This window comes from Dipteris shenzhenensis, chromosome 9 (assembly GCF_047967505.1).
Source record: "Dipteris shenzhenensis isolate YYH24624 ecotype China chromosome 9, Dip_SZ_1.0, whole genome shotgun sequence".
NCBI classification, from domain to species: domain Eukaryota; kingdom Viridiplantae; phylum Streptophyta; class Polypodiopsida; order Gleicheniales; family Dipteridaceae; genus Dipteris; species Dipteris shenzhenensis.
In genome coordinates, this window is record NC_141604.1 from 22,574,088 (window position 1) to 22,589,476 (window position 15,389).

Genomic DNA, 15,389 nt, shown 5'->3' on the forward strand with positions numbered 1-15,389 from the left:
ATGCCATTACAGAACACTGTAAAATATTCTGTCACTACAAAAAACATAGCTTCTGCCTCACAAGGGCAAATTTGCAAAGCTGATGAAAGTGGTATTCGACCACACAGTTACTTCCTAGTGACGATTTTGCATCAATAGCTAGTAAAGATGATTCTGTAACTCCCAATATCTCTATGCACAAGCATATAATGCAAATTTTGTGACAACTTTTCACCGACCTACGGAGCAGTGGTCGCACAGCAAAAACAGTGCCTTTTTCTCATTGCTTGCGGAGAACTTCCACCTCCAAAATGGGCCCTGAAATGGCCTCAAATCAGAAAAATAAAGTCACCCAGGGCTTTGCCCTTGCCCACAGCATATATTGCCCTCTTGCCACACCACAAAGCACGTCTCAATCTGAGACAATGCACTCTTGCACTTTTCGGCTGTGCTACCTGTAGAGATTTGCTCCCAAACTCGAAAAAGGAAAGCAACATTGGTCCTCTTACCAGGACACCGTGAAATTGGTTTGCTTTCTTGAGCTCCTTACCATAAACCAGGCTCTAATACCATGTGAAGATAGTGGGAGCGAAGGAAGGAGTCTCACTTGTGGCTTTCTCACATACACAATGGGGGAATACACACAAAGATGGAGGCTGAAAACAGTTTTCCCCTTCTTAGTTGTGAAAGCCAAAAGAACTCTAGTACAAAGAAATAGAAGAACCCTATATGTGGGTCTCAAACCAAACTCAGCTAACTACGGTGGCATACTAACTGAGCCGCCACGAACTAGAGTACATAAGGATAGCTGTTATCCAGCTATTATTCATGGGCGGTGTACCAACCACATCTGTAGCTAACAAGTCGGTGACATAAATGCACAATGGTCACCTTGGCATATCACAAGTGGAGCTTAATATCTCAACACTATTATCCACACTTTGTATGTAAAGCATCTTAAATTCATCATCTCACAAGAGAATTTGCAAAAGAAACTAGCATCCACACTTTATATATAAAGAATCTTAAATTAATCATCATAAGAGAATGTGGAAAGGAAACTAGCATGAAAAACAAATCCACCATAACTCATTTGAAAGCACATACATTCCTAAGCTCAATCATGCTGGAAAAATGCTATACAAAGAAGAAAACCTACAAGACATCCCTAAGGTACAAGTGCAACATTGAGAATTTCAATCAAACTACATTGACCAAATGCATATAAAAGGAGCATTTCTCTGGTACTCATCCCACTTAGAGAGTCCCATAGTGGTGATATTTTCCCACTTTTCTTGATGGAGTGACAAACAATGGAGAGACAAACAATGACTCACCATAGTTTGGGGAGAGTTTTGATGACCTCTCTGACTGTTGGAAGAGGGGGATAACTTTGTAGTCATTGCCTCTAGGGAGAACGAGGAAGATGACACATACTTTGTGTTACAGTGCACAAAAACCTAAGCACAAGTTTGAGTAATTATTTAAGGATAATTCAGGAACACCTATGAGAAGTGGGATGTAGTAGTTGGAGCTTTTTGGTACAAAAAAATATCCAAGAGAGGCCACAATTACGAGCTGCTACATAAGAGTCCATAAACATTTGTGTACTTGCATCTGATAAAGCTATTAAGTTCCAATTGCAACCTGTGCCACAACAAAAGAAGGGCAAGAGTGTCTTCAAGTTGTATTTAGACATGCATGAGCACATCTTGGGGTGTCTTGGAGTGGTGGATGAGGACGACTAAGATAGTACTAAGAAAATCTAGTCTCATTGCAAGGAAACAATATTCCACTTACCTTGGAAAATGGAATATGTATTTGAGACTATGCTTCTTTTAGTAAATCCCAAACTAACCATCGTGCTTGTTTTTGTACATTCCAAACGATAAATCCCATGCTTGTTTATAGTGTTAAATTACACGGCGCAACGAAACAAAAATTGAACAAAGAATAGAGAGTACACAGCAAACTAGAGAGGAACAAACTTTTCCTTCAATACTGATGTAGTACAAATGATGGCTCCGTCCACCCGTGTGCTCCCACAGTGGAGCTTAGATGGCAATCTAGACAAATACTAGGTGAAGAGCTACTAGCTGGAAGATTTGATCTGATCTGAACTGATTTGATACAATGGACTGGGGAGGTTGCCTCTTTATAGCTATGAGGGCGGTAGTTGGATCAACGTAGTCGGTGGAGTCGACCAGTCAATCTAGTTGGTGGAGCCAACCAGTCAACCTAATCGGTGGAACCGACTAGTCATCCATGGAATATTCAAGGAATATTCCCTATACCATCGCCAGCAAGAATAAGGGACTCCCTCACAATCACCTTTCTACCATCAATAGTCTCATTGATAAAACTCATCTAACATGCAAGTCAGGATCCATTCAGTGTCCCGAGCTAACACATGGCTTCTCCTCATATGGGGGCCTTACAACTTGAGCACCTTGGACCACTAGTGATTACCAGGAGGGTGGGGCATTGAGCATATCTAACACCCCCCCTCAATGTCCACCCATAGGTGAACTACCTTCTTGGCTCAATGCCAAGTCTCTGAAGATGACTCTGAAGCTGATCCTTCCTGAGTGCCTTGGTGAAGATATCTACTCCATTTTGCTAGACTGTTGGATAATAGACCAATTCCACTATCCCAAATCATGCACATAGTGATATTGAATCTCTATATGTTTTGTGCGCGCATGAAACACTGGATTTTTAGAAATGGCCATGCAACTTTGATTGTCGCACCTCAGCACAGTTGCCTCATCCTCTTGCACTCCCATGTGCCATAAGATCTCCCTCAGCCACACTGCTTCACATGTAGCAAAACATGCTGCCTTGTACTCAGCCTCGGTAGAAGACAATGCCACTGTTGGTTGTTTCTTACTGATCCAAGAGAAGATACATGAACCTAAAGAGAAATAATATCCAGAAACTAATTTCCTAGAATCAACATCTCCAGCACAATCTGAGTCACAATGACCAACCAAGGAAGTGCCTGTACCATAGGTGATGCCATAATCAATAGTGCCCTTCACATACCCGAGCACCTGCATCCCTGCATTCCAATGATTCTCTCGGGGCTTATTGGAGAACCTGCTCAAAACGCCAATAGCAAAACTAATGTCCGGTCTGGTGTTGCACACATAGATGAGACTGCTGACCAACTTAATGTACCTCCTGATGTCTGCTAGTGGTGAGGCATCCTCCATAGACAACCTCACATTTACCTCCATAGGTGTAGCTATCTCCTTGCACTCAGACATACCAAATGCCTTCAAGGTCTCCCTTGCATATTTCTGCTGAGAGATGAAGATCTTGCCTGGCTCTTTTTAGACTTCAATCCCCAAACAGTAGTGCATCAAGCCTAAGTCTGCTGTCATCTCAAACTCTGTGCTCAATGCCTTTCTAGTATGCTGGATCATTTCTTCATAGTCACTTGTAATAAGGAGATCATGCACATATAGAACAATAATAGCAAAATTTCCACCTTTCTTGTACACATACAAGTTAGCATATGAGGCACATCTTTTGAAGTTTAATTTATGAAAGAATTTGTCTATCCATTGGTACCATGCTCTTGGGGCTTGTTTTAGCCTATATAGAGCCTTCTTCAGCTTACATACCTTGTTCTCAGAATGGGGGGCCTCAAACCCATGTGGCTGAGCCATGTATCAAGAATAGAGCAAACACTCCTCTAGAGTTGGTGCATGTTGACTTGTGCGGTAAGATGCCTACACAAGCCTTGGGGGGATCTTCCTATTTTTTATTGATTGTCGACAACTATAGTAGGAAGATGTGGGTGTACTTTCTTCGCCAAAAGGCTCAAGCTTTTGGTAAATTAAAAGAATGGCTACAACTTGTTGAAAATGAAACAGGGAGAAAAGTGAAGAAAATCAGATCGGATGGTGGTGGTGAGTTTGTTTCTACAGAGTTGAGATTTTTGCAAGAGCAAAGGGATCAAGCAACAAACGACAACACAACATATACTTCAGAAAAATTCAGTTGTTGAACACCGAATGCGGACCACGGTGGAGGTGGGGAGGTGTATGTTGAAAGGTGCTGGACTGCTGCCAAACCACTTTTGAGCTGAGGCTATCAATACTGCGGTTAACATCCTTAATCGCAGCTATACAAAGCCACTCAAAGGTAAAACACCACATGAGGCTTATAGCAGTAAGAAGCCATTTGTCTCCCACTTCGGAACGTTTGGGTGTGAATGCGATGCGCATGTACCAAAAAAAGAGAGAAACAAGCTACAACCAAAAAGCACCAAATGTATCTTCTTAGGCTATTGTGATGAGAAGAAAGCCTATAAGTTGTATGACCAAGGGGCAAAGAAGATCATAGCGAGCTGTGATGTGGTGTTCAAGAGTAGCCACATACAGTGGATGTAGAGAAGAGCTCTTCCACTTTATCATCAAGCAAAGAGGTAATTCACTATGGACCTGTCCCAAGAGCTATAAAGAGGAGGAAATATCAGATGATGAAGGTATAAGTCACCAACCTATTGTTACACCACCGAAAAAGCCATTGCTGCGATGGGTAAGGCAACTCTACGACCATGATAACCAGATGCCTATGTCTGTTGAGAAACTTGCAGATGGACCAAGGCGGTCTCAGATAATCGAGGAGCAAAGGAGGGCTTCTGCTCACATAGTCAATATGGCCTTGATGGCTGAGATTATTGTAGAAGTAAAGGAGCCTTCGAGTTTGGCGGAAGCACTTGCAGACCGAGATTGGAAAAATGCTTTGTAAGTAGAATATGATAGCGTCATGAAGAATGAAACTTGGGAGTTGGTAGATCGACCACCTAACAGAAAGGTTATTGGCACCAAGTGGGTTTGGAAGGTAAAGTACAAGGGCGATGGGACTTTGGAAAAGTATAAAGCCAGATTGGTTGCACAAGGATTTTTGCAGGTTGAAGGGTTTGATTTTCAAGAACCTTTTGCTCCGACTGCTAGAATGACCATTATTTGCACGATACTATCGGTGGCTGCTCATAAAAAGTGGCCAGTTTATCAAATGGATGTTAAATCAACATTCTTCAATGGTGACCTCAAGGAGGTGGGAATGCCTTTGTTTGTTGATTGCCCATCATGCAAGCTTCACATGGTTCTTTGATTTTTGTGACTATAGGTAAGTGAGCAACCATACCTTGCTTCTGCATCTCCTTCAGCACTGCAAATTCGATGTGGCCGAATCTTTCATGCCAAAGTCTGCTTGTGCCCACTCTAGCGGTGATTGTAAGAGCACTTAGATCATACAAGTTGTTCCTCCTTACTCTTGTGCCAACAAGATTGCTTGCACTATCTAGAATTTTTGCTCTTGTCTTGTTGAACCTCACCTCATGGTTAACGTCAGTTATGGAAGCAGCTGATAGTGAATTTCTCTTGATTTGTGGAACATATAGCACATTAGATAGTTTCTTAACATCTCCATTCACAAAAACAAATGAAACCGTACCTATACCCTCAACAGGGCATTTGTTGTTACCAACTGTCATAGTGATGGGTTCCTGTAGAGGCTGCATGGAACAATATAGACCCTTCTTGCAGGTCATGTGATGAGAGGCACCACTATCCAACACCCATGAATCAGTGGTTGAAGCTTCTTGAACTGAGGAGCACTCTTTTACAATGGCTAGAAATAGATCCACCAACTTTGCTTCTGTTGTGTTAGTTGTCTCTTTCCCCTTATCTGTCTTCTTCAGGCTACCATTCTTTACATCTGCTTTCTTGACCCGGCAAGTTGCAATCATATGGCCCTTCTTTTGGTAGTAGAGGCATTCTCCCTGAAACTTCTTCTTGCTGCCCTTCTTTTTGTCACCACTAGTAGAGGACTCACCTTTGGTGGAGGAAACACCTTTGTCTTTCGTAGTGGTAGAGAAAGCAGCATCCCCATTGCTGCCTCCATCTTGAGCTTTAAGCCTCAATTCCTCCTCCATAAGTAAAAAATAGGACTCCTCAAATGACAATGGTTGGGGTCTGACCTGAGTATTAAACACTGTTACCAGTCCATCAAGCCTTGGTGGACATATTCGGAGACACCACTGAGCTAGCTCTTCACTAGTCTTTTGTATCCCAACACCAGTCATCTGGTCACATAGATTTTTGATTCGGGTTATGAACACCTTTGTTGTCTCTCCTTCATCAAAATTCTCTCCTACGAGCTGATTCTCTAGGTTCTGGATCCTTGTCTGATTCCGCATCTCATACTGACTCTTCAATATGTTTAAGGCCACAGTTGCCTTAGATGTATGCTGAATCAAGGTCAAAACACTATCAATAGTACTTGTAACTAGGGCACACAGAGCATTGCATTCCTGCACATACTTCCCGGATTTGTTTTAAACTTCCACCGAGTGTAGTTTGTACCATCTAGGTTGGTGGGCGAATCCTCAATGCCTAGATTGTTGGTGTAGTAGCAGTTGCTAAACTGGAGCTGCTTCCTATCACTCTATATGCTGTTGAAGCCCCCGCCTCTCTTCTATTCTTTGATTTAATACCATGTTAAATTACACTGTGCAGCGGAACAGAAATTGAACAAAGAATAGATAGTACACAACAAACTGGAGAGGAACAAACTTTTCCTTCAATACTGATGTAGTACAGATGATGGCTCCGTCCACCCGTGCACTCCCACAGTGGAGCTTAGACGGTGATTTAGATAGATACTAGGTGAAGAGCTACTAGTTGGAAGATCTGATCTGATACAATGGACTGGGGAGGTCACCTCTTTCTAGCTATGAGGGCGGTAGTTGGATCAATGTAGTCGGTGGAGTCGACTAGTTGACCTAGTTGGTGGAGCCGACCAATCAACCTAATCGATGGAATCGACCAGTCGTCCATGGAATATTCAAGGAATATTCCCTATATTGTCACCTCAAGAACTCCTGCCCTCGAATCCCCACCAGGGGGGCTCTTGGCCCTTCTGGGACCCCCCAGCTGTGGCCCCCAGGCCCCAACAAGAATAAGGGGCTCCCACACAATCACCTTTCTATCATCAACAGTCTCATTGATAGACCTCATCTAACATGCAAGTCAGGATCCATCCAGTGTCTCGGGCTCACACATGGCTTCTCCTCATATGGGGGCCTTACAACTTGAGCACCTTGGACCACTGGTGGTTACCAGGAGGGTGGGGCATTGAGCATATCTAACATATAGTATATCCCAAACAACCACCGCTCTTGTTTTAGTAAATCCCATAACTAATCCACAAATACACAAATGCTAACTGAATGAATTGTATGCCATCCATTCACATAGTGATACTGAATCTCTATATATTTTGTGCACGCATGAAACACTAGATTTTTAGCAATGGCCATGCAACTTTGATTGTCACACCTTAGCACAGTTGCCTCATTCTCTTGCACTCCCATGTGACATAAGATCCTCCTCAACCACATTGCTTCACATGTAGCAAAATATGCTGCCTTGTACTTAGCCTCAGTAGAAGACAATGCCATTGTTGGTTGTTTCTTACTAATCCAAGAGAAGTTACCTGAACCTAAAGAGAAACAATATCTAGAAACTAATTTCCTGGAATCAACATCTCCAGCCCAATTTGAGTCACAATGGCCAGCCAAGGAAGTGCCTGTACCATAGGTGATGCCATAATCAAGAGTGCCCTTCACATACCTGAGCACCCGCATCCCTGCATTCCAATGATTCTCCCGGGGCTTATTGGAGAAGCTGCTCAAAATGCCAACAACAAAACTGATCTCCGGTCTGGTGTTGCACAGATAGATGAGATTGCCGACCAACTTCCTGTACCTCCCGATGTCTGCAAGTGGTGAGGCATCCTCCATAGACAACCTCGCATTTACCTCCATAGGTGTAGCTATCTCCTTGCACTCGGACATACCAAATGCCTTCAAGGTCTCCCTTGCATATTTTTGCTGAGAGATGAAGATCTTGCCTGGCTCTTTTTAGACTTTAATCCCCAAACAGTAGTGCATCAAGCCTAAGTCTATCATCTCAAACTCTGTGCTCAACGCCTTTCTAGTCTACTGGATCATGTCTTCAGAGTCACCTGCAATAAGGAGATCATGCACATATAGAACAATAATAGTAGTTTTTCCACCTTTCCTGTATACATACAAGTTAGCATTTGAGGCACATCTTTTGAAGTTTAATCTATGAAAGAATTTGTCTATCCATTGGTACCATGCTCTTGGGGCCTGTTTCAGCCCGTACAGAGCCTTCTCTAGCTTACATACCTTGTTCTCAGAATGGGGGGCCTCAAACCCATGTGGGTGAGCCACGTACACCTCCTCCTTGACCATTTAAGAATGCTGACTTAACATCCATTTGATAAACTGGCCACTTTTTATGAGTAGCCACCGATAGTACTATGCAAATAGTGGTCATTTTGGAAGTCGGAGTGAAAGATTCCTGAAAATCAAACCCTTCAACCTACGAAAATCCTTGTGCAACCAATCTAGCTTTGTACTTTGCCAAAGTGCCATTAGCCTTGTACATTACCTTCCAAACCCACTTGGTGCCAATAACCTTTCTGTTAGGTGGTCAATCTACTAGCTCCCAAGTTTCATTCTTCATGATGCTCTCATATTCTACTTGCATAGCATTTTTCCAATCTCGATCTGCAAGTGCTTCCTCCAAACTTGTAGGCTCCTTTACTTCTACAATAATCTCAGCCATTAAGGCCAAATTGACTATGTGAGCAAAAGCCCTCCTTTGCTCCTCGATTCTCTGAGACTGCCGCCTTGGTCCATCTGCATGCTACTCAACAGACATAGGCATTTGGTTATCATGGTCATAGAGCTACCTTACCCATCATGGCAATGGCTTTTTCGGTGGTGTAACAACAGGTTAGTGACTTATACCTTCATCATTTGATATTTCCTCCTCCTTTATAGCTCTTGGGATAGCTCCATCGTGAATTGCCTCTTCACTTGATGATAAAGTGGAAGAGCTCTTTTCTGCCTCCACTGCATGTGGCTGCTCCTGAACACCACATCATGGCTCACTATGATCTTCTTTGCATCTTGGTCATACAACTTATAGGCTTTCTTCTCATCATAATAGCCTAAGAAGATACATTTGGTGCTTTTTGGTTGTAGCTTGTTTCTCTTTTTTTCTGGTACATGCGCATAGCATTCACACCCAAATGTTTTGAAGTGGGAGATAGATGGCTTCTTATTGCTATAAGCCTCATGTGGTGTTTTACGTTTGAGTGGATTTGTATAGCTATGATTAAGGATGTAAACCACAGTATTAACAACCTCAACCCAAAAGTGGTTTGGCAGTCCAGCACCTTTCAACATACACCTCCCCATCTCCACTGTGGTCTGCATTTGGTGTTCAACAACTGAATTTTACTGAGGCATATGTGATGTTCTCGTTTGTTGCTTGATCCCTTTGCTCTTGCAAAAATCTCCAAACTCTGTAGAAACAAACTCACCACCACCATCCGATTTGGTTTTCTTCACTTTTCTCCCTATTTCATTTTCAACAAGCTGTAGCCATTCTTTAAATTTACCAAAAGCTTGAGCTTTTTCGTGAAGAAAGTACACCCACATCTTCCTACTATAGTCGTCAACAATCAATAAGAAATAGGAGAATCCCTCGAAGGCCCGTGTAGGCATCTTACCGCACAAGTCAATATGCACCAACTCTAGAGGAGCGTTTGCTCTATTCTTGCTTTCTTGTGGGAATGCCTTTCTCTGTTGCTTGCCCATCATGCAAGCTTCACACAGTTCTTTGATTTCTATGATTGCAGGTAAGTGAGAAACCATACCTTGCTTCTGCATCTCCTTTAGCACTACGAATCCGATGTGGCCGAATCTTTCATGCCAAAGTCTGCTTGTGCCCACTCTAGTGGTGACTGTAAGAGCACTTAGCGCATACAAGTTGTTCCTCTTTACTCCTGTGCCAACAAGATTGCTTGCACTATCTAAAATTTTTGCTCTTGTCTTGTTGAACCTCACCTCATGGTTAAGGTCAGTTATGGAAGCAACTGATAGTGAATTTCTCTTGATTTGTGGAACATATAGCACATTAGATAGTTTCTTAACATCTCCATTCACAAAAACAAATGAAACTGTACCTATACCCTCAACAGGGCATTTTACGTTATTACCAACTGTCACGGTGATGGGTTCCTGTAGAGGCTGCATGGAACAATATAGACCCTTCTTGCAGGTCATGTGACGAGAGGCACCACTATCCAACACCCATGAATCAGTGGTTGAAGCTTCTTAACTGAGGAGCACTCTTTTACAATGGCTAGAAATAGATCCACCAACTCTGCTTCTGCTGTGTTAGCTATCTCTTCCCCCTTATCTGTCTTCTTCAGGCTACCATTCTTTACATCTGCTTTCTTGACCCGACAATCTGCAATCATATGGCCCTTCTTTTTGTAGTAGAAGCATTCTCCCTGAAACTTCTTCTTGCCGCCCTTCTTCTTTTTGTCACCACTAGTAGAGGACTCACCTTTGGTGGAGGAACCACCTTTGCCTTTCGTAGTGGCAGAGAAAGCAACATTCCCATTGCTGCCTCCATCTCGAGCTTTAAGCCTCAATTCCTCCCCTATAAGTAAAGCACAGAACTCCTCAAATTACAATGGTTCGGGTCTGACTTGAGTGTAAGTGCTGTCACCAGTCCATCAAACCTTGGTGGACATATATAGAAACACTATCGAGCTAGCGAAGAGTCTTTTGTATCCCAGCACTAGCCATCTGGTCACATATATTTTTGATTCAGGTTATGAACACCTCTGCTGTCTCTCCTTCATTAAAATTCTTTGCTGCGAGCTGGTTCTCCAGGTTCTGCATCCTTGTCTGATTTCGCGTCTCATACTAACTCTTCAATATGTTCCAGGCCACAATTGCCTTAGATATATGCTGAATCGAGGTCAAAACAGTATCAGTAGTACTTGTAACTAGGGCACATAGAGCATCTGCATTCGTGCATTTCCAAGCTCATAGAAGGTCGGCATTAGGAGGTATCATACTCCCTGAATTTGCTCGGCAGGGGTTTCCTTGTGGTTCTGGGTCAGCAGTCCCTAGTAATGTCTCCAAAAGCTCATATGAATCCACAGATGATGGCTCCATCCACCCGTGCGCTCCCACAGTGGAGCTTAGATGGCGATCTAGACAGATACTAGGTGAAGAGCTACTAGCTAGAAGATCTGATCTGATCTGAACTGATCTAATACAATGGACTGGGGAGGTTGCCTCTTTATAGCTATGAGGGCGGTAGTTGGATCAACGTAGTCGGTGGAGTCGACCAGTCGACCTAGTTGGTAAAGCGGACCAGTCAACCTAGTCGATGGAACCAACTAGTTGTCCATGGAATTTTCAGGGAATATTTCCTATATCGTCACCTCAGGGGCCTCCGCCCCTGAATCCCCAGTAGGGGGCCGGTGGCCCCCCTTGGACCCCCTAGCTAGGGCCAGCCATGGGGGGTTCACTCATTGTAAAGAAGACATGTCACTTGCGTGCAAGGACTTCTAAAAAACCGTGAGGCTTAGGGACAGGCGCATATAATAAGATTTCTTTTTTTTATAATATAAATAAATATGTGGGCTTGTATTAAAAGGAGGGATGGTGAGTCCCAAAAGTAAGAAAAACCCCCTATTTATGAAGCTTGTGAAACTAATATATCCCCCTATTTAAGCTTATAAGACATATACATGTATGAATTTTTATGTATCCCCTTTCTTAAATGTAAGTCATTCATAGAACATATACTAACTTTCTTTTTAAAAGTTATAATTATCCTAATTAAAATTATCAAAATGGTCATATCACAAAGTGATTTATGTATTGGCACTAGAGAACACATAAATATTTAACCTTATAGTAAACTTGATGATTAAAGGTGTATTATATCTTAAAATAATATGAAAGCTAATCTTCTCTAATTAGATGACAAATATTAGAATTCACTTTCACATGAGGGAGGGAATACAATAACGAGATGTCTTAGTAATTAAATTCTTAAATGATACCCTTCAAATGACAAGTATTCTTTCAAAATAAAAGGGTTGTTTTTCTCAATAAAACTATCACAATATACTAGCAATATTCAAAGTGGTAGTCTTCTAAATTATCACAGTGATTAAGACAAAATCCAAGTATTATCTTAGAAAATGTAACTAATACATAAATTACAAAAAACTTTGTTCATGTATGCTATTAAAAAGACCACATTTCTTACTATCATGTACAAATTGAAAAGCATCTTCAATGATAACATAAAGACCATCCAAAATTAAAATAATCATGAATCTAGGCAATTTTTGATAGTATAGTAGATAGGAATCAAGCTTGGATGATGTGACCTCAAATAAGCTCATCTCCAACATTGCGATTCGCAATCTCTGACGTTGTCAATGGTGAGGGCCCCAAACTACAAGATCATAAAGAGCACCAACACCAAGATTATAAATCATACTACAAAGACTTACATTCACTTATTAACATTATATTAAAAAATCCATTGAATCAATTCAATTGCAACAACTAAACATTGGATAATTACCATGATGATATTTTGGATACCATCGAAGTATGTGTCGCAATGTTTTTGAGTGCCCGTGCCCCTTTACCACATGAGGAAAGAGAGTAGGGGAATCAAACCCCTTTACACTTAAAGTGGCTACATCAAGCGGACACCAAACTCTCTTTGGGAGAAGGGGAGTTGGATCTCTCTACCAAAACCATGGGAGAGAGCCGACTCCCCCCCTCCCACACTATGGTTGATACAAATCAAGAAAAAAAATTAAACAAAAAATAAAGATTTAATTTTTTACTCTAAAAAAAACTTGGGTTTAACCTCTTACCAAACACCTTGAAACTCATGATACTAAAATCTAGTTAGTAGTCACAAATTACAGTACACATGAATGAGTGAACTTAGCAAAGAGTAGCAACAACACAAGCATCACATGTATATGTTTAAAAGTGCTTCCCTTCATAGATATCCTTGAATGAAATACATGTTGAAGATACCTCCAAAACCGTAATGCTGCAATGTACTTTGCTTCATCACCATAAGATTATCAATACATATACTTTTCTTCACTATCAAAGGATTACCAATGCAGCCATATGCCTTTTCTATTGCATATTGGTGGGTGAGATGGACCCAAAACTGCTGGCTGTTCCAAGTGTGGTTGCAAGCTGCTTCATGCATGAGTGATGGAGAGAGTTTATGACTTGAAAACTCAAATTACACCCAAAATGGTAATAAATGTTCATGACTCTAAAACTCAAATTACACAATAACTAGATGACCACAAAAGTTCTTTGACATTTCTTGGTAGCATCCATGATGTATCCATAGCAGCTTTCAACTTGCAAAGAAAAACAAGATTATTAATTTAATACTAATGCATAAGGACAACACATTCAAACTATTATAGTTTTGGTATTTTACTCTATGTGATTCAAATTACCTTATGTATCTCTTACATAGTTGTTGAAGATCTTATAGTCATTGGCATCAAGTTGATATTTCTTTGATATTGGATCATAGCTCAAATTTGCCAAAGCAATTATAGATTCCAAGGACATTGATTGATTATCAACACGGTCATATGTGTAGCATCTACTTCCTTTGGCTTTTTGATACCATGCTAGATGAATCTCCACATTTGGAGGATGATCCAGAAGATCAAAAGGGCCCCTTGTCTCTTTCATACCATTTTCTAGCTTCATTCTCATACTCATTACTCTTCCTAGGTACCATATGCCTTTCTTGACCCCTTGACTAGTATTTGCAACCTTTCCTTTTCTTTTGAGCTTTGTATTATCTCTAAGTATAATATCTTCAAATAGAACCACACAATCAGATCCTATTCCAAGACAAGTACTTGTTTGAGGTTTTGACTTCATCTCAAATGAGAAATATACTCCACTTTTTACCCTTGTTAATCTATCCTTTGATAACATTGGATTTCCATTCAATTGGCTCACAAGTGTGCTCTTGCATAAAGTCTTCCCATCAACTTCCACAAAAGGTGATATTTGGCTCACCACATTCTCCTCATTGTCAACTATAGAATCCATGACATGGCAAAGCTCACTTTATGCAATTGTATCCTCTTCATCAACATCCAATACTGTATCCATGATTACATCTCCAACAAAATCATCCAATGAAACTTCTTCTTCTTCAAGATTGTCATGTGCATTGTTTTCAAGATGCTCTAAGATATCTTTTTCTTCCCATGAGGCACCCCATGAAGCTTCACCTTCCATATCAAGCTCATGACACATGACCTTTGCTTCTGCTAAACCCTCCTTTAATGCATATACAATCTGCTCATCAGTACTCACAACCGTGTAGTCATTTAAATTTGCCAAAGGAATGCCAGGCATATGATTCATATCAACCCATATATTTTCTTACTTTGAGTGAGTTGTTGGAAAACTTAGATTTGAACCTGCTTGAAACTCTGAAATTCTATTCAATGCTCCTGCACTACTCAACAACTCACAACCATCATAACACCTCTCATTGCTAACCATTCCACCTACTTTACTAAAGAAGTTCTCACAAGCATCAGATCCCGTAGAAGATAAGGGAACTGCCAAGTGACTATATCTATCTCTGAAGATCTTTATGAGAAGAACCACAAAGTGACATGACAATTGGATGTGCATGAAAGTTTCTCTACTAATGAAGTTATGCTTGAGTGTATATACATCATGCTTTGTGATCCACATGCACCAAATCCTAATAAAACATCATAAGTCACTAGTTTAATAAGACATAATGGAGCTACCATAGCAACAACATGAACATACAATATCAATTAATTATTTATATATGTTCAATAGATAACATGAATTCTGTACCTGAAAAAAAAGGATACTATTCCGACAGCTTTCACACGCTCATACAAGTTGAGCGTAGGAAATAGAAAAATATCAATGTATGCTGCCACCATTGAGAGATACACCTTTGTACCAAGTGTTCGCCCTTGACGATGATTGGATCCCATCTGCAAGAGCTCTAAACAATTTTGAACTTTATGCCCGGCTATCCTCTGTGCTGATCTCTAATTTTGTATATCTTTTCTCTCTATATCTCCTTCTTGCAAACCATGATCATCAACCTTGAAACTTTGATATACCAAGGCTACATGATTCAAGGTGACAAGAACATTACCAAGCACTAATCTTTTAGATGCATTATCTAGAGGATCAATCATCTTCTTTCCATTGTGTATATAATCTTGGTCATCTAATCCAATGATGCTTCCATCATCTTCCATAGAAGCTGTGAATGGCCAACTTTTCCAAGGGATTGAGTATTGAACACCTGCAAGAGAGCTATAATCTTCAACCATAAGCTTTCTTTGCCTTGAATCTCCATCAGAAGCATGACCAAGCATTGGTCCAATCACATCCTTCACATACATATTCC

The 15,389-nt window shown here is 41.0% G+C and overlaps 1 pseudogene; it reads right to left on the minus strand.

The window, feature by feature from the left end:
• Nucleotides 1–13,414: 13,414 nt before the first annotated feature.
• On the minus strand, nucleotides 13,415–14,689 carry LOC147898379 (uncharacterized; annotated as a pseudogene).
• Between the last annotated feature and the right edge of the window lie 700 nt (nucleotides 14,690–15,389).